This window comes from Canis lupus, chromosome 21, assembly GCF_048164855.1.
Source record: "Canis lupus baileyi chromosome 21, mCanLup2.hap1, whole genome shotgun sequence".
NCBI lineage: Eukaryota > Metazoa > Chordata > Mammalia > Carnivora > Canidae > Canis > Canis lupus.
In genome coordinates, this window is record NC_132858.1 from 10,035,118 (window position 1) to 10,054,053 (window position 18,936).

At 64.1% G+C, this 18,936-nt stretch overlaps 1 long non-coding RNA gene across 1 annotated transcript; it reads left to right on the plus strand.

Moving 5' to 3' along the window:
- Nucleotides 1-5,271: 5,271 nt before the first annotated feature.
- On the plus strand, nt 5,272-7,909 carry LOC140613308 (uncharacterized). Its single transcript, XR_012014459.1, has 5 exons — nt 5,272-6,629; nt 6,714-6,839; nt 6,920-7,037; nt 7,113-7,241; nt 7,325-7,909. It is a non-coding gene; the product is annotated as an uncharacterized lncRNA (long non-coding RNA).
- Nucleotides 7,910-18,936: the final 11,027 nt, after the last annotated feature.

Consider the following 18,936-nt stretch of genomic DNA (forward strand, 5'->3'; position numbering starts at 1 on the left):
TCTCCCCTTGCATCATACTCGAATCCCACACTGATTGCACCGCCTGACAGAGCCGAGTTCCCTTGTGGGTGTTGGAGACCGTGGTGGCCGCGAGGAAGCAGCACCGACTCACTTTAGGGGCGCCATGGCCGAGGTGTGGGGTCCGCCCACGGTGTGACCCGGGTCTGCTGAGGCCTGATTCCACAGCGGTCCACAGGGTCATCGGGGACATGTGGCACTTCTTTGAGCCACCGCAGGGTTGAAGTCAGGGCTCATCCACATCCCTCGGCCACAGGTCCCCCTCAAACCATCAGTGCCTCGAGTGGGGCTCACATCCCATCTCCCAGGCACAATGAGGACAGCACCGCCGCCACACCTGGGACCCTGCACACCTGACGCGACACACCCACACCAAAGACTGCCTGCAAAGATGGCTTTTTAATTGAACTGGCGTCTGCTTCCGACTGAGCACTCAGAGCTCTACAGACCCTCAACGACCGGTCATTAACATCTCCATTCAATTCAGATGTTTAGATGCTAATGACCTAGGCGTGCAGCTGCCTCCTGGTCCTGCTGCGAAGGTCCTGCGGGCCGCCCGAGCGCAGCCACGGATGTGGGGTATCCGGGGGAGGTCATCAAAAGGTGGGGGTCCTGACGTGGTGAGCACACGCTGTGGCCATCGTCCAGCACCCACGTTGTACCCCGGGGTTGTGAAGGGTGCATGGAGGTGCATTTCCTGACGGAGGTGTGCTGGTCTGCACTGGAGCCCAAGTGATGCTAAGAGTGGGATCCCCTCTGCACCCTGGGACCCCGGTGCCGCATCTCCACAGGGGGGAGACTTGGGGACCTAGGGCCTCATGACCTGGGGTGACAGGGAGCCCAAACTCTAGAGGGAGACCCACCACACTACGTCTGAGGTGACGCGGGGTCCCGGAGCTTGAGTGCAGGAGGATTTGTCTGTCCCTCCGTATGTGTGGCGGGGGGCGCTGACCTCCAAGCTGAAAGCTCTTTGGTGGTGCTGGATCAGTTGGGGGTAAGGAGAGGGCCGTGGCCGCGAGGTGGCGGCACAGACTGACACATCACTGCGCAGCGTGAGGCTGGGGTCCGCTGGCTTGGTGCCCGGGTCCGCTCGGGCCTCATTCCGCAGTGGTCCAAGAGGGTCATCACGAAGACGGGGCGCTCGACCGAGCCACTCCATCTGAGTCACCCCCGTCCACGTGGTCCAAGCTGCAGAGATAACAGGGAATACTTGGGGACGGTGAGGGATCCCCACGTCCGGAGAAGCTGCGGTGTTGGCTTGAGGGAGACCCTTTCCATAGGCACCTCCGGCAGCATGGGGTCTTGGGTGCTGCCCTGCCGAGCGCAGGATTTTGGGGTTCCCCCCGGTATCGGGTTCCATCTACTGAGCGGACTGCACTCCGTAAAGGGAGCCAAGTTCCCTTGTGTGTGTTGGACACAGTGGTGGCCGCGAGGTGGCGGCACCGACTCACACATAAGGGGCGCTATGGCCGACGCGGGGGTCCGCCCGCGATGTGGCCCGGGTCCGCTCAGGTCTGATTCCGCAGTGGTCCACGAGGGTCATCACGAAGACGGGGCGCTTGACCGAGCCTCTCCAATTGAGTCACCCCCGTTCACATGGTCGAAGCTGGGGAGATGACAGGGAATACTTGGGGACGGTGAGGGACCCCCATGCCCAGGGAGGCCACAGTGTTGGCTCCAGAGGGAGACCCCATAAGCGCCTCTGGCAACACGAGGTCCTGGGCGCCTCGCTACTGTGGATCAGGGTTCTCCCCTTGCATCATACTCGAATCCCACGCTGATTGCACCGCCTGACAGAGCCGAGTTCCCTTGTGAGTGTTGGAGACCGTGGTGGCCGCGAGGAAGCAGCACCGACTCACTTTAGGGGCGCCATGGCCGAGGTGTGGGGTCCGCCCACGGTGTGACCCGGGTCTGAGGCCTGATTCCGCAGCGGTCCACAGGGTCATCGGGGACATGTGGCACTTCTTTGAGCCACCGCAGGGTTGAAGTCAGGGCTCATCCACATCCCTCGGCCACAGGTCCCCCTCAAACCATCAGTGCCTCGAGTGGGGCTCACATCCCATCTCCCAGGCACAATGAGGACAGCACCGCCGCCGCACCTGGGACCCTGCACACCTGACGCGGCACACCCACACCAAAGACTGCCCGCAAAGATGGCTTTTTAATTGAACTGGCGTCTGCTTCCGACTGAGCACTCAGAGCTCTACAGACCCCCAACGACCGGTCATTAACATCTCCATTCAATTCAGATGTTTAGATGCTAATGACCTAGGCGTGCAGCTGCCTCCTGGTCCTGCTGCGAAGGTCCTGCGGGCCGCCCGAGCGCAGCCACGGATGTGGGGTATCCGGGGGAGGTCATCAAAAGGTGGGGGTCCTGACGTGGTGAGCACACGCTGTGGCCATCGTCCAGCACCCACGTTGTACCCCGGGGTTGTGAAGGGTGCATGGAGGTGCATTTCCTGACGGAGGTGCGCTGGTCTGCACTGGAGCCCAAGTGATGCTAAGAGTGGGATCCCCTCTGCACCCTGGGACCCCGGTGCCGCATCTCCACAGGGGGGAGACTTGGGGACCTAGGGCCTCATGACCTGGGGTGACAGGGAGCCCAAACTCTAGAGGGAGACCCACCACACTACGTCTGAGGTGACGCGGGGTCCCGGAGCTTGAGTGCAGGAGGATTTGTCTGTCCCTCCGTATGTGTGGCGGGGGGCGCTGACCTCCAAGCTGAAAGCTCTTTGGTGGTGCTGGATCAGTTGGGGGTAAGGAGAGGGCCGTGGCCGCGAGGTGGCGGCACAGACTGACACATCACTGCGCAGCGTGAGGCTGGGGTCCGCTGGCTTGGTGCCCGGGTCCGCTCGGGCCTCATTCCGCAGTGGTCCAAGAGGGTCATCACGAAGACGGGGCGCTCGACCGAGCCACTCCATCTGAGTCACCCCCGTCCACGTGGTCCAAGCTGCAGAGATAACAGGGAATACTTGGGGACGGTGAGGGATCCCCACGTCCGGAGAAGCTGCGGTGTTGGCTTGAGGGAGACCCTTTCCATAGGCACCTCCGGCAGCATGGGGTCTTGGGTGCTGCCCTGCCGAGCGCAGGATTTCGGGGTTCCCCCCTGTATCGGGTTCCAACTATTGAGCGGACTGCACTCCGTAAAGGGAGCCAAGTTCCCTTGTGTGTGTTGGACAATGTGGTGGCCGCGAGGTGGCGGCACCGACTCACACATAAGGGGCGCTATGGCCGACGCGGGGGTCCGCCCGCGATGTGGCCCGGGTCCGCTCAGGTCTGATTCCGCAGTGGTCCACGAGGGTCATCACGAAGACGGGACGCTCGACCGTGCCTCTCCAATTGAGTCACCCCCGTTCACATTGTCAAAGTTGGGGAGATGACAGGGATTACTTGGGCACGATGACGGATCCCCATGCCCGGGGCGGTCGCGGTGTTGGCTCCAGAGGGAGACCCCATAAGCGCCTCTGGCAGCACAGGGTCCTGGGCGCTGCCCTCCTGTGGATTTGGGGCTCTCCCCTTGCATTGGACATGAATCCCCAAGCTGATTGCACTCCCTGAACGGAGCCGAGTCCCTTGTGGGTGTTGGAGACAGTGGTAGCCGCGAGGTAGCAGCACTGACTCACACATTAGGGGCACCACGGCTGAGATGGGGGGTCCGCCCGTGATGTGACCCGGGTCCGCTGAGGCCTGATTCCGCAGCGGTCCACGAGGGTCATCACAAAGACGGGGCGCTCAACCGAGCCACTTCATCTGAGACACCCCCATTCACGTGGTCTAAGCTGGGGAGATAACATGGAATACTTGGGGACGGTGAGGGATCCCCATGCCCGGGGAGGCCACGGTGTTGGCTTCAGAGGGCGAACCCACGAGCACCGCCGGCAGCACAGGGTCCTAGGTGCTGCCCAGTCGTGCGCAGGAGGATTTCGGGGCTATCTTGCTTTGTCATGAGCCAGATTGGAGTCCCTCGCACGCCCCTGAACCGCCGAGTCCGTCGCAGTGTGCGGACCACAGTAACCGCGAGGTGGCAGTGCGGACTCACCTCTGCCCGGAGGTGGCCAGGGCTAGGGTCTGTTTCTGGCCACTGTGGCGGTCCGCCCCATCCTACCTCGGGAGTCCACCCGCGGCAAAGTCTAGGTTTGTCCCACAGTAAATCTGGGGGTTCCGCCATGAGGAAGGCTGGGGTGTCGGGGTTGGTGGGAGCACCTGGCACTTTACGTTGGTGTCCAAGGAGCAGAGTCTGCCAGGGGACCTCTGAGGTGTGGTGACTCCAGCTCCCTTGCCTATGTGGGCTCTCCCCATGGTGCCAACACCCTAGACTTGGTGGGCAAACCCTGTGGACTGTGGGGCCCAGATCCCCCCTAGTAAGGCTGAGGGGTCACCCCAGGGATAGATTAGCCAAGGATAGCCTCGGGTATCTTGTAGCTCTCAGGTCTCTGGCTCCTGAGCCAGCGGCGCCCGGGGCAAGCAGTGCACGGGGCGCCTGTCACCAGAGCGCGCCTGTGAGTCGCGGAACCCAGAGGGCGCGGTTTGTGCGGGTGATCAGAACGCGGTGGTCAGGGGACCTAGAGCACCCCAACCGCAGTGGGAAGCCTGCCCTGTGGAAGCCACTCTGGTCCCAACAGCCACTGTCAACTAGATGGTGCTGGAGTCGGAGCTCAGCCATGCACCCTCCCCACCGAGACCCCTGGGTGCTTCCCGTGGCCCTCACCCCCCACATGACGGCTCCCCGTGGACTCCCGGGGCCCTGGGGTGAGTGTGGGGTCTCAGCCATGGTGGTGGCACAGGGGAGCTCCAAGTCCCGCGCCAGCATCAGGATCCCCCCCGCCAGAACTCCCATTGGGAGCAGAGCGCGCTCCCTGCGCGGTCTGGGCGTGTGGCCGTGTGCGTGGTCTGCCCTGAGGGGACCCGCCTGCTCCCACCCGAGGGGAGGGGGACGTGTGGGGACAATGCCAGGCCCTGTCTGCAGGACGCCAACGCAGGGGTGTGCAGAATGCCGTCTTTGGTGGATTCTGGGACGGGTGAGGAACGTGCGCTGGACCGGGCTGGGGCGGAGGTGGGCTTTGCGGTGGCCCCGAACACGGTCCCTGCAACGATTGGCTGGCAGGGCAGGGGCGGGAATTCTGGGCGGGGCCACCCCAGTTAGAAAAAGCCCGGGCTAGGGCCGCAGAGCAGGGTGCGGGAGGGGGTGGTGGGAGGGGTGGGGTGGGGGGTTCGGGGGAAACTGGGGAAACTGGGGAAGCGGGGGAGCCGAGGGGTAACCAGGGAAGCGTGGGGTACCGGGGGCAACCAGGGGAAGATGGGGACAGGGTGCAGGGAAGCTTGAGTGGGCCAAGGATCACCTTGGAAATCTGGAGTCTGGCAGGAGTGGCAGAGGGTAGAGGGTGGCTTGGGCCGGGCCGGGCTGGCAGGCACCTGGCGGGCGAGTGGCATGGGGGCCCGGGTGTCTGGGAGTCTGGGTCACATCGGCATGACGTGTGGCGGGCCCAAGCTGGGGGTGTAGAGGAAAGAGGGGGGAGCCAGGCATTCATCCCGGTCAGTTTTTGGTTTCAGGACGTGGCGGCTGGTGGACAAGGGGAGCCGAAGAGGGGTTCACCCGGGACCTGGGTGGTGGGCTGCAGCTGGCAGCCGCAAGCAAGTGAGGACAGCTGCCTGTTGGCCAGGTGAGTCCCCTCCCCTCCCTGGGCCTTGCTCTGCTGGCCTTCTGCAGAAGGAGGTGGCAGGGAGCAAGGACCAGCGAGGAGAAGCGGCTGGCCTCCCGGCAGAGCGGCAGGACGAAGGAGGGCGGTCAGGACAGGTGACATCGTCTCAGGGGGAGCTGAGACAGTGGGGGCTGGGGAGCTGGGGGTCCTTCCCAGGTAGAAAGAGTATTTCAGGAGGGTGGGCAGGAGACGAGGCAGGGCTGCCAGCGAGGAAGGTGCTGAGGCGACCACCTCTATGGAGGTGACAGGTGGCCGTGGGGATCCAGCATGTGCGGGGGCACCAGGCCCGGGTCGGACAGGAGGAGGTGGGGACTCAGGACATAACAGGGTCCCCAGCCGCCACCACATCTCACCCACCGAAATTCATTTAGTAGCAGGTACAGGAGCGGCTCCGGCTCAGGCCTCCCAAGGCCAGTGCTGGAGCTTCGAGGGCTGGAGAGCAGGAACGAAGGAGCAGTGCGCGGGGCGGCCCGCAGCAGGGTGTCACCCGGAGGGAGCGGCGGCCACAGGATCGGGCTCTGGAGAGATTTCTGCAGCGAGGAGGCTGCCGTGGGCCCGGCCTGCGGGTGGCCGTTCCCACGTGGCACTGCGGCCCAGGGGCGGGCGCGGAGAGGGCCCACAGTGCACTCGGTGACACTGTATGCCCTCACCGCTCAGCCCCTGGGTCTGGCGTGACGGACAGGACAGCGTCCAGGGGAGTCAAGGGCACAGGCGAGACCAGACTAGGCGAGGAGTGTGGGGCGGGGTGAGTGAGACCTCTGGCGGGGGGTCGGGGCGCAGGCAGGGGCGAAGAGCAGGAGCCTGGCAGCGAGCCAGGGGAGGCACTGGCCTCCAGAGCCCGGGCCAAGGCGGGCCTCTGCGGGCGTCGACGGAGCAGGGATCGGTGCCTCTGGGCTCGGACTGGAGATGAGGGTGAGTGCCCAGCCCGCCAGCGCTCCTGACACCCCACCCCAGCTCTCTGCCCCCCCAACCAGCTCCTTTTCCACTTGCCCACAGCCAGGTCTCCAGTTCGGGTGGTGAGCCCGCCAGCCACCGAAGGCCAGGCGCGAGGCTGCGCTCAGAGGGATAGGACATGGTCCGGTGTGACGGTGAGGACAGACGTGATGCCGTCCGGCCTTCCTGGTAAGTGCAGATGTGGGACACAGCCCCTCTGGGCCAACCACCCCCTGAAGCATCACTCACGAGCGCTCTTCCTTCCACAGAACATTCTAGGCTGGCACCGTGGGGAGTCAGAACAGCCACGGCTCTCGTTCCTTTGCGTTCCTGAAGGAGTCAACACACTGCTGCTCTCTGGACCCCTATAACCCTCAAACTGACAAGGTGAGGAGGCCCCGGCCACCCACAGGGAGTGGGTGCGGGCTGGGGAGCCAGCACTCATGCTCTCCCGCCCCGTAGAAATGGTGCTACCCAGCTCATGCCTGGGCCTTGGAAACCGGACTTCTTCAAGTCCTTCTAGCTCTGACGCAAGAAGATGCTGCATTCTGGAACCACTACACTACTTGACTCAGGAATCGGCTCTGGAAGGTGAGCATGGGTACCCTCCTTCCAGAAGCTTCCCTGGCTACTCTGCCTGGCTCCCCACTCATGTGTCCTGTCGTTCTCTGCAGGTGACGCAAAAGGAACAAGAGCAACCTGACCACAACACCTTTGGCAGCGAGCAGCCCCCGTGGCAGCCGCCACCCACCCCTCCTGGCAATGTCATCCCCGTGGCCACCCTGCCATGGCCAGGCGACCACCAGCCGCCACGCCCCACGCCCCTCGCCCTCTTTCTCTTCTTCCTTTCCTATGTTCTCTCATTTCCTTTCTTTCCCTTCCTTTTTGCTCGGGAGACTTAAAGCCCCCATGACTCTGTTTCCCCGTCCCTCCTGAATTTAATTTGCACTAAGTCGTTTGCACTGGTTTGGAGTCTTGGATCTGGCCTTGAGTTCCCGAGCGTGTGTGCAAGCAAGCTGCTGAGTGCACCTGGCCTCCTGTGGCCCACAGCGCCCGGCACCCACCTTCCGTCCATCTCTGTGTGGGGGTGCCCGGGTGCGGCTGAGAGCGTGAGGCCCCACCCCCCCTTGCCTAGTCTGGAAGCTCCTAACACCGAGCAGACCTTGAAGCATTCCATTGTAGCATGACTCGCTCTGTGCCCCTCCCCACCAGGGCTTCACCAGGAGCCCTGGACTCATCAATAAACACAGTTACAGCAATTTGTCTCAGGGACTCTGGAATCCGAGCTGTTTGCCTGGGCGGGGGGGGGGGGGGGAATGGGCGTGGGGGGGCCACTGGATGGAGAACATGAAAAAGACATAAGGGAACAGGGCAGATGAGGGGGCAGAGAGAATGGGAGGGGCACAGGGATGAGGTGAGGGGCGTGGGGATGAGGTGAGGGGCACGGGGACAGAGGGGAGGGGCACGGGGATGAGGTGAGGTACACACACAGGAGGGGAGGTGGCGTGGGGGAGGCACACGGGGCCAGGAAGCCTATGGCCAAGGAGGATTCCAGGGGTGGGGTGGGGTGGGGTGGGGTCGGGGTGGATGAGGAGGGTGGGCAGGGAGGGCATTTGACATGGGGAGGGGCCTGGGGGTGGGGTGACAGGGAAGGAGACATGGGGTGGAGCCCAGGGAGGGGTCTGTGGGGCCAAGGCCCCTGCAGGGAGGGGGTGGTGGAGTGGCCAAGGGAGTTCTCAGCAATGAGCATGAAGCCAGACAACACCGAGTCCCCCTACATGCTGTCCTGCCACATGACCTACCTCAGGGATAACACCCCTGGGCCCTTCGAGCCCCCCAAGCCCCTGTCCCAGATCCTGGGACCAGCAGGAGAGTCACGTGTAGAATCATCCTAGGAGGGTGGGCTTGCCACGCGGGAGGGCCGTCCACTCTCATCCACAGGACTGGCCCTAGCAGCTGCCCCGGGCCGGACTGGGGCGGCGGAGAAGGGGAGAGGGACAGGCGACGGGATGCGTCCTGCTGGTGTCCAGCCTTGGGTTTGTGCCTGGTTTTCAAGCACAGACCCCCTTGAGCTTGGGGTTGGTATCGGTCCTCATACCATACGGCAGCTGGGTCAGGGACCCCCAGGCCCATAGCCCTCTGCCTCTGATGGTGCAGTCACCGCGAGCGTGAGGTAGCAGCTTTTGGAAATGAGGTTGGGGTCCTTGGCTGATTCCCTTGCCAGCTGATGAAGCCCAGATGGCAAAGGCCCGAGAACACTGCCTCCATGCCGGGGCCTCTACGGGGCTGCCTGGACTCTGGGCACCCAGCACTGTGCCGCCCCCACAAGCTGACCTCCATGGATTCCCCACTGCAATCATGTGTCTGGGCTCCCCTCTGGGACCCACGCCCTTCCCACCAGACCCATGCTGGGGACAAGGAGTGGGGCCCTCGGGTCTCTCCCAAGCACCTCTGCCACCCACCCAAGTCGTGCCAGGGCCCAGAGCACCACTCAGGGACGGGCTATGTCCATCTCCAGACCCCCGGCCCTTAGTTGTAATGTTGGGTCTATCAACTGCCTTTGTCACAAACATCTGTCCCTGGCCTTGGTCACCTGGGCCAGCTTCCTGGGGCTGTGAGGGGACAGTGGTGTGGCCATCGCAGGTGCTGTAGGGGCCCCAGGTTTTGGAGAAAGCAGAGGGATGCTCTGGAGAGCCCGGGAATCATCAGTCCCTGCAATGAATGGGCAATCCTTTGGGCCCCCAGAGCCAGGGGCCAGGGCTTTGGGTACTGTGGCCTTGTTCTGACACCTGGGGTGTGAGTCACAGCCACACTTCAACCCTGACCTGGGGCCCTGAGGTCTACTGGTCTGGAATGCAGGAGGGTGGGGTCGTCCCCTCCACACCCAGCTGGGGGGCCCCTCGGGCCGAGGTCGACTGTCCCCCCAGGTCTGCCCGTGGTTGTGCCCATGCCCCCTGTCCCCTCTGAGTCTCTGAGTGCACACTTCTCCTCTGCTCCTTGGTGGCTCTGGGGCCTCCCAAGCAGGAGGGAATGTAGTGTGGGGAGGGCCCTGGGGCCGGGGGTGCAGGAGGGGTGAGGGCAACCTGTCCCCTGTCCCCGAGGGCCAGCCTGAAGCGGCTGGGGCTGGAGCCACAGGCTCAGGCTCTGCAAACAGGTCATGAGCCCCCGCCTCGCCTCGCCCGAACTAGGGACACAGCGGTGGCGGCCCCCGCCCCACAGAGCCCCTCCATGGAGCAGGGACAGCCAGGTCGGAATGTGTTTACCTTTGGCCCAACCCGATTTCCTGCTTTTTAGAGAAGGGGCTCCAAGAGGCTGTCAGACAGGCTCCTGGCGCCCCCGCCACCCAGAGGCGCTTTCAAAATGCCCCTGCGCTGAGTTAAGTGTCTCCAGCAAACAGGGGCTTGGATTTCACTCCCCCTCCTCCCCAGCTCGGGCGCAGTGGGGGTGGGGGCCACCGCAGAGGTGCGGGGAGGTCTGGGGAAGATTGCGCCTAGGACTCCAACCAGCCCTCCACCCCCACTAGACGCCCCCACCCCGGCTCCAAGGCTCCAATCGAAACTCCAGTCCAGGAGCTGAGGGGGGTCTTCAACCTGGACTCTCCCCCAACCAAGCAAATCGTCCAGCTTAGAGGGCACAACACTCAACAAGTGTGTGTCTCGTGTGTCCCTGAGACTCACGTCCCCGTGTCCACAAGCATGTGTCTGTGCGTCTGTACGTCTCTTGTGTCCTGGGCAGCCCCGTGTGCATGGGCTCGGGCACCAGCTGTGTGCTCTTGGGCGCTGCAGCCCAAACGGCCGCCCTGTCATGGGCTGCGTGTGTCCACGGTCCAGCCGTGTGGCCCTGAGGGAGCCTCTGCTTGGGGCGCCACAGGCATGGATGTGGGCCCTGTCCTGTTTGGGGCGCCCTGTGGGGTCTGCTGGCTTTTGTGTGGCCTGGCCCCATGTGGGGGCCAGTGTCCCTGGAGGGTGGACATCTGAGCCCGGCTGTGTGTGTCCTCTGCCTTTGTGTGGGCTTGTGTCTCTGCACGGATTTAATGACCCAAGAGCCCACTTTCAGGCAGGGATTACGGACAGCTGGGGGGCGGGGTGGAGTCAAGACACTTGTCATACCAGTGAATGGGGGCAGAAACAATTCCAACAATACAAAGGAAATGAACTCTTGAGCAGGCCTAACATGACATTTGGGGTCTCACTACAATACACCCTGGGAAGCCTGAAAAAAAACACCAAAAACAACACAGGGTTGGGCCAGCCGAGAGTGGCTCCCGGGCTCCCACCCCAGGCTCCAGGGAAGACAAACGGTTTCCCTCTTCCCAGAGCTGGGGTGGCATCTGAGAGCACAGCAGAGGGGCAGGGGGTCCTGGCCGGAGGCCCCACGCGGCCCCCACCAGCAAGGGGCGGGAGGCACCGCCACCAGTCATCCCGGGGACCTGATCCGATCAGTGTCCTTCCGCCCATGCGCCGCTACCCTCCTGCATGTGCGAGCATGTACTCGGGAAGGCCCCCGATAGCCAAGGGCCCCAGCAGAGGTGGTGTGACCCACAGAGGGGGACGGAAGGTTCTGGAAGGAGCAGCATGGCCAGCGTGGCCTCCCCGGGGGCTGCAGTCTCCACCCCAGGCTGCCCCTGCCTCGCCTTCTCTCCCTCGTGGACTCCTTCCTTCCCTTCTCTGCACCTCTCCCCAGCCTGCACCTGGTGACACGACTGGCCCTTTTCCAGGGGTGAGGGGAACCCGCGGGGGCCCCTTCCTGGAAGCCCACCTGCAGGCCGGCTTGCTGGGAAGGGGCCTGCTCCTTGGCGGCCCCCACAGCCCCGAGCCACTTCCTGGAAGTGGTCACTGTGGATATTCTGCTCCTTGTCAGCACTGTGCTTGCATAAAGCAGACAGCGAGCCCCTTGTCCTCCCAGGAGCCCGTGCTCCATCATCGAACACCTGGCCGGACACAGGCGGGCAGCCGGGGCCTCGGGGGGCGGCGTGGGCCTGGGGCTGGACCGGTAAACAGACATGGGCGCCAAGCGCGGGGGGCGGGGGGCTGTCCCTGCTCCTGCCCGGAGCTTGGGCTTGCTAGCACGTGTCAAGGCCCATTGGACACCTGTCCCTGGGGCCCCAGGGGCGGCTGTGGGGGCATAGCCGAGAGCTGGAGGGGGCGCTGGGCAGCCCCCTGGGGGTCCCACACTCTGCTGGGGGGATTGGAGGCTCGGGGTGGGGGGAAGGCCCAAGGAGGGGCGAGGGCGATGGGGCCAGAGGCCGACAAAGCATTCACCTGAGCCCAGGACAGGGAGACAGGCCCCTCTGGGTTTTGAGGGTGGGGGCGATGGGGGTGGGGGTCTGGTCTGCAGCCCACAGGGAGGGGAGAAGGAAGGACTTTCTGGAGTCAAAGATGGAAGGGATAGGACAGAGGGTCAGGGCCCTGGGACAAACGGCCACTTGCCCTGACGGAGCCCTGACACGGGGCGCAGAGCTGCTCCGGAGGGTGTCAGGCAGGGCTGCAGGGAGCCCTGGTCACCAGAGGCCATGGAGCATCCAGGCGTGACTCTGGGGTTCAGAGGTGGGGGGCCGGGACGGTGGGGGCCACATGTCAGTGAGAGAGCTCGGCCCAGGCACAATGCCTCCTCCCTTCCCTGCCTGCCCCTCCTTGCCCCTGTCTTTCCTGTACAGGCGGTGGGTTGGGTGGGACGTGCAGGAGACGGGGCCCAGGGGGAAAGCAGGGGCCCCTTGGGTTTATTCAGGTGGCTTTCAGATCACGCCCCGTGCGTGGCGGGGCCCACGGCACGCAGAGCAGCACACACAGAGCCCCCGACGGGCTCCCAATTGGTCGGCAGTGACATCACCCCTGTGTCAACAGCGTCCTTCGGGGTTTATGGAGCAGGACGGACCTGCCCGGCCTCCACCCCGCGCCCCACCCCCGGCCCACACACTAGCCCACTGTTCTGGGGTCTGGGGGTGGAGGCCGTTCCATGGTGTCCTGGCACTGCCTGCTCCCCTACCCACCCGCAAGCCCCCCACATCCCCACCAAAAAGCATGGGGGCCGTGGTCCTGGCCTCCACCTCCCCGTACCTCCAGGAAAGGCCTGGAGGCCCCGGGGCACAGGCCTGTGGCTTTGGTGGGGGCCACAACATAGCCTCTGGGATGGGTCTCAAGCTGAGAGTTCTGGAGGGGGCTCCAGGGGGTCTCTCCGAACATACACCAGCCCCTTAGGCCTCAGAAGAGCACAGGGGCTCTCCTTCCTGCCCCCAAGCTCTGGCTGACAGCCATGCTGGGATTATGGGCCACTGGTCAGCGGGGAGGACCAGGAGAGCCACATGGCGACAGCCCTGCCCACCCAGCCCGGTGGCACCCCTGGGAGCAGGGGCATTTCCTGCCAGGTCATCCCATTTGGGGTCTCCTCCCAAGCTGACCTGGCCCCTGCAGCCAGAACCCCCCAGACCCTATCTCCAGGAGGGTGGTGGGAGGTCTGGGATAAGGCCAGGGCAGGATGTGACCCAAGACCCTTGCTTCCCAGAAGCAGTGCATGTGATGGGGACACAGGAGGGCCTCTCAGCCTCCCCTTGGTAAGGGACCCCCGCCTCTGGTAGGCCTGGTGAGATTGGGCTGAGGGACTGGGGGGCTCCCTAACGGTCAGCAAGTGCTCCCCACTGGCGTCAGGGCCCTCTGGGGAGGATGTTCCCCCCACCCCTGTGGCCAAGCTGCCACGTTGCCTGCTGGGGGTTCGGCTTTTAAGTTGTGGTCACCCTGAGCTCACAGCCCTTTCCAAGAGATTTCTGGGGCCCATATGGGATGAGTTGGCTTGGAATAGCAGGGAGGGTCTGGGGGCAGGAGGCTACCCCAGAGGGCATGGCGACCATCAGGGCGCCCCCAGAGAACTTGGGTGTCTATGCACTGGAGGGTGGGGAAAGCGGGCGGGAGGGCAGGGGAGAAAGGGGGGAGGGTCCCTGCCCTTTGCTCTGTTTTCCACTGCTAGCTTCCTGTTCATTAAGCTCTGTCACCAAGTAAGGGGGGTGACGAAGGAGGGTCCCTTGTGGCTGTCATGCTCCGGGCTGCACTGCTCCGGAGCCCAGCCCCCAGAGCCCAGAGTCTGCTGGTCTCTCTAGAGCCTGCTCGCTCACCACGATGACGGGTGGCCCCATTAGTCAGAGCTGCAGCCTGATCTGCCCCCCGCCCCAGGGCCATGAGGTTGTCACAGGCTTGCAGGCAACGGTCCCCATTGGTCCCCATTGCCCCCCATCCGAGGGTGAATGACCTTACCCTAGGACGTGGGGCAGAGGGCATGTGTGCCAAGAGTGGCCCCCAAGGGACACGTGGCTGTTTGCAGTTCGGGAGGCGGCAGAGATAAAGCTACTGTTTTCACAGTGGGCACAGAGCCAGAGGGGGCCTAGGGGCAGCCCAGGGTCAAGGTCAGGCCTGCTGCCTCAGGCTCCCCTAGCGGGCTACTATCCGGTGCCCCCCTCCCCTGGGCACAGAGCTCCAGGAGGAAGGGTGGGTGACGGCCGCATGCCAGTGCCCCTATACTCGGCAGCCCTACTGGGTCTATTGGGGGCGGGGGGACAGGCTTGGCACCCCCCTTCCTGAGAGGGTCCCAGAACGTTGGCCTCCCACATGTGGGATCCCGTCATGAGACAACCTAATTAAGGCCAAATTTCATGGGTCCTGTGATTTGGGTGGGCATGGCCCCTGCCCAAGGGGCTGCCAGCTGAAGACAGCTCAGGGATGTCAGTGACGGGCGGAAAGAGGTTGGTAGACATGGGAGGGAGGCTGGAACAATAGGATTAAGAGCTTACATTATATGCATGTCACGGGCAAATGCTTGTGGGGAGAAGGGTGGAGGGGACTGTGGGGGCTGGGTGGGAAGGGAAGGACATCTGGACGGGATCCGGAGGAAATGCAACTTCAGACGTCCCACGCCTGCCCACCCCGGGCCACCGTGGGCATGATGGGGGCGGCCCAAGGGGCCCCCAGACTTCCTGTTCTGAGCTGGGTGCTGGGCCTGGCCGAGCGGGTGGGATTCCACATTTGGGCCTGGCCAGGTCCTCCCCAGGGTCGGGTGGGAAGAGGCTGGCTGGAGGGCCATGGCCGCCCAGCCCAGAGCAATCCCATGGGTCGGGGACGGCCCCAGACCTCCCCGCTCCCCCACCATCCTTCATGGAGCTGTCACCCAAGAACGTGCTCCAGACGCACACTCCTTCTGGCTTGGGCCCCATGCAGGCTCCAGGCTTCCCCCGGCCCTGACTTCCCCTGCACACGCCCCCGGCCCATCTGCAAACACTGGCCTGTGGTCCCCAATTCCTGCTGGCGCCACCGCCCTGGTGCGCCCTCCTTTCCGGCCTGGCTCCACAGCCACGCGCTCAAGGAGGCGCACAGGCAGGTACATGTCTGTTCTGACCTTTCCCACAGGCCCCAGTTGACTCCAGGAGCCCCCTCAGCCACCCCGTTTGTGCTCATAGGGCGTGTCAGAGAGGGTGCCCCACATTTCCGGCCAGCGGGGGCTCTCCAGGCTCTGCCGTGCTCCAGAGAGGGCGGCCCAATCCATCACGGCCAACAGCAAATGGCCCGTCACTTCCAAGGTGGCAGCAGGGTCTCCACGGATGGCCAGGGTTCCCATGACTCTGGGGGCAGGCGTGCATCTCAAGAAGACTTGTGAGCCCTGCCTCCCCCCAGGTCAAGCCACAGGGAGCGGTGGGGAGGGGCTGCACAGCCCGCTGCTTCCCCCAGAGCCCTGCTCGCAGGGAGAAAACAAAGAGGGGGTCGAAGGCAGGACAGGCCTTCAGGGGCAGCACGAAAAGTCCCAGAGAGAGTGTTCCTCTGGAAAGGCCTTCCAGTTGACCCTCGGCCCTGTGGGCCCCACTCCTGGGAGACAGGGGCTGCCCACCTGCTGGCCAGTTTGGGTGCAAATGCTGAGCTGGCATGTTGTTTCCCTCTGCTCCTCTGGCCCCTCACCCCTGCTGTCCACCACATACACATTCCCCCTCTGTTTTATATTAACACTGAGCTGACCACCATCCAGGGAGGAGGAGAAGCCGGCCAGACCCCGGGGGAGCAGCCATTGGGCCCAGCCAGAGTCCTCTATACCTCCTGGTTTCCGGTCACTCCCGATGGGGGGCACCCCAGAAGTGAGGGGGCTGTGAGCAGGGCACTCTGGCCTCCAGCAGCCTGGAGGGCGGCATGTGGTGACCTCGGGGTCTCCTCCACCAGAACTATAGGGGCTGTGACCACAAGGAGAACTCAAAGAGACACATCTCGAATAAAAGTGACCTCCTGGTGGTAACTGTGGTCCACTCAGCCACCTGTTCGCCCCGGATCCCGGGCACCTCACCCCAGTGGGACCTTCTCCTCAGGACGACCCATGAAGGGGGTTGCTCTCGACACCCACATTCTGCAGATGGGGGGACTGAGGCAGAGAGGTGGAGCCCCTGAGCCCCTGCAGCCACAAGTGGGCCGCCCAGAGCTCGGGTCCAGGATGCTGACTCAGACCCCATGCAGTGACCGCCACTGATGTCTTGTGTGTGTTCAGGTATAGCAGGGTGACTAGAGGCCCTGCAAGGCCAAGTCGCCCACCATCCACGGGGGCAGGAGGTGGGTGTTGTGCACCAGCAAGAAGACAGCCCTGGAGTGTGAGGGGCAGGCTATGGGGCAGGCTCAGAGAAGCAGGAAGAACATTCTGGAAGGTGAGAGGCTTCCCCAGCTGAGCCTGCAGAGGAGGGCCATCCCATCTGTCCAATCCCACTTCCCACCACCTACCCCCCAGCCCCGGAGATGGGCAGGGGCAGGACAGAGAGGGGCCTCGTGTGTGGGCTCTGGGATGCACCCCCCGGGCAAAGTCCCAGGACACTGACCTCGGAGCTCAAACAAGGCTGGTGGGGCTGGGCCCCCCGGGGGCCTGGGGGTCAGGGTCAGCACACACCAAGTGGGGAAAAGTGCACAGTGCCTCCCCTGGGGGGGAGCAGGTGGCCTCTTGCTGGCCTCACAGACTTCAGGTCCTTCAGGTCCTCCCTGCAGAGTCTCACCTGAGGGTCACCATGGTTGGGGGGGTGGGAGGGCCTCATCCTACTGCCTGCTCCCCCACCACAGACCTGTCCTTACCATAGGGGGGATGTGCACATGTTCTACGTGGGGACAGGGATCGGCTGTCCCATGAGCCCCACATGCAGGAAGACCCTTGCTCTCTGAGGATGACCCAGCCCCGAGGGCCCTTGAGGCACAGGATGAGCAGGGGACACTCTTGCAAGCCTGCCACCCCTTCTTCTCGGCAGGGTGGGGTGCTCCCCAAGTCCCACGCCCTGTGCAGGGCTGGGGGGTCCAGCTGAGCCTCGGGCCAAGGGCAGGCATCTCCGTGTGGCTCAGGGGGCTGCGGTATCCACCGTAAAGAGCGCCTTCCCAGGGGTCAAGCCAGCAGCAGTGGTGCAGGGGTGTGCCTCCAAGTCAGCGGGGGTCGGGGGAAGAGAAAGGGCTTGTGGAATGGGCAGGACAACCTCCTCCCTGATTCTAGACACTTCTCAGGCTGCCTTAGGTCAGGCAACCAACCGCCTGTGGGAGCAGGGGTCCATATGCAGGTGGGAAAGAGCTCCCTCCCTCCACATCGACACCCCCACAGTGGCCATGGGAGGCCCGAGCACAGACGAGCCCTGGGGCAGGGTGCAGCTGCCTCAGCACAGGCTGTAGGGAGTTGCCGGGGCCGGAGGCTGCACAGGGAGGCCCTTAGATGCCCAGCCTGGCCAGGGGTGCGGGGACCCTCAGCCCCTTCACTGCAAAGCAAAGAGCAGCGATGGAAGAAAGAGGCCCCTTGGCCCACAGAGCCCCAGGAACACCACCAGGGAGAGGTCAGGCCGGGAATCCCTGGACACCCCCAGATACACATGGGGGATGAGATCCAGCTGGGCCTGGGCCTGGTACTGCCTTGGGGACAGGGCCACCTGCAGGAGGAAGGCCACCTTGTAGGCCTGCCAGCCAGCCAGGCTGCAATTTTGCGGGCCTCCGGTGGCAACTGGGCTGCTCAGACTCCTGAGCCTCTGGCCCCAGGGCCATGGTGTGTCCTGCTCAGGGAAATCAGAGGCCACTGTGGCTGGAAGACCCCCGGCCACCTGGACCCCCAGGCGCTGGCTGTCCACTGCTCCCTGGGGATCCGGGGCAATCAGAAAAAGCGCCGGCGACAGTGTTTATTTTCAAATGACATTTTTTAAGAAAAACAGCCTCCCCCAAATGCTTGACCCTGAGTGTGGAATGTGGAGCTGCAAACAGCTGTCCCCTCCCCAGACCCTGCACAGCTCCCTGTTTGTGGGTAGGGGGCCGGGGGGGATCCTGGGGGACACTGGCCGCACGTGGTCGGGGCTTGCATCCTGGATCTGGGCTCTGTTCCTGGTCTCACTGTGTCCCCGGCAGGACGCTGACACCCCCCCGCACAGCAGCCCCAGCAGGGACAGCTTGTCTTGGCTAGCCGGACGCGTCACCCCAGGCTCCAAGTGCTTGGACGTTTGCTCCCGTGTGGCTCCCACAAGGCAGCCCCGTGCTTCTGCTCCCACTGTGCTCCCAGCCTGTGTCCACCCCAGCCCGCAGCCTCTCCGCAACCTCTCTGCCCTCCTCTGAGCCACCTCCAGGAAACCCTCGGGGGAGCTGGCAAGCCCCCATCCCCACCTGCCTAGAGGGAGGGTCTGCAGGCAGAGGCTGGATGGGTAGGGCCCACTGGAGAGGCCCTCGGGGGAGCAGCTGGCCCTGCGGCCCCTGCCCCCGATGATTTCCAGAGCCTGTCCCCTGCCACGTGCCTGCTGGCCCCTGCTCTTATGTGTGTGACCCCTACCCACAGCTTGGTGGCCGGTCAGAAGGCCGCCTGGGTGGCAGGGAGGCAGGGAGGCAGGGAGGCAAGCTGAAGCTGATCCTGACTTGGCTGTCACCCCGGCCCTGGAATCTGCTTCCCCATCCTGCCCCTGGGGGTGTCCCTGCTCTTCCTGGAGGAGGTCCTCCCACGCCCTCTGCTATGGGAGGGGCAGGAGCACCCACCCAGGCCCTTGCCTTGGCCGGTCGGCCCCCTAATGCCCCGAGCACCTGGTGCAGGACGGCCTCCCCTTCCCCCTCGGAGGGGACAGGCCCTGGGGTCCCTGACAGCCCGCTGCAGAGGGGAGGAGGCGCCACGGCTCTGCCCCTGAAACCCTGTGGCTTCCTGTTTCGCAGCCCACAAAGCACTAAAGGCCGGCAGGTCCTGGTACATCAAAGGCCCCGGGAAGCTCATTGTATTGAATTAAGTGTAAATGAACCAGAGGCATGTGGCTTGCATTTCCCACAATTACGCCTGCTCTGGG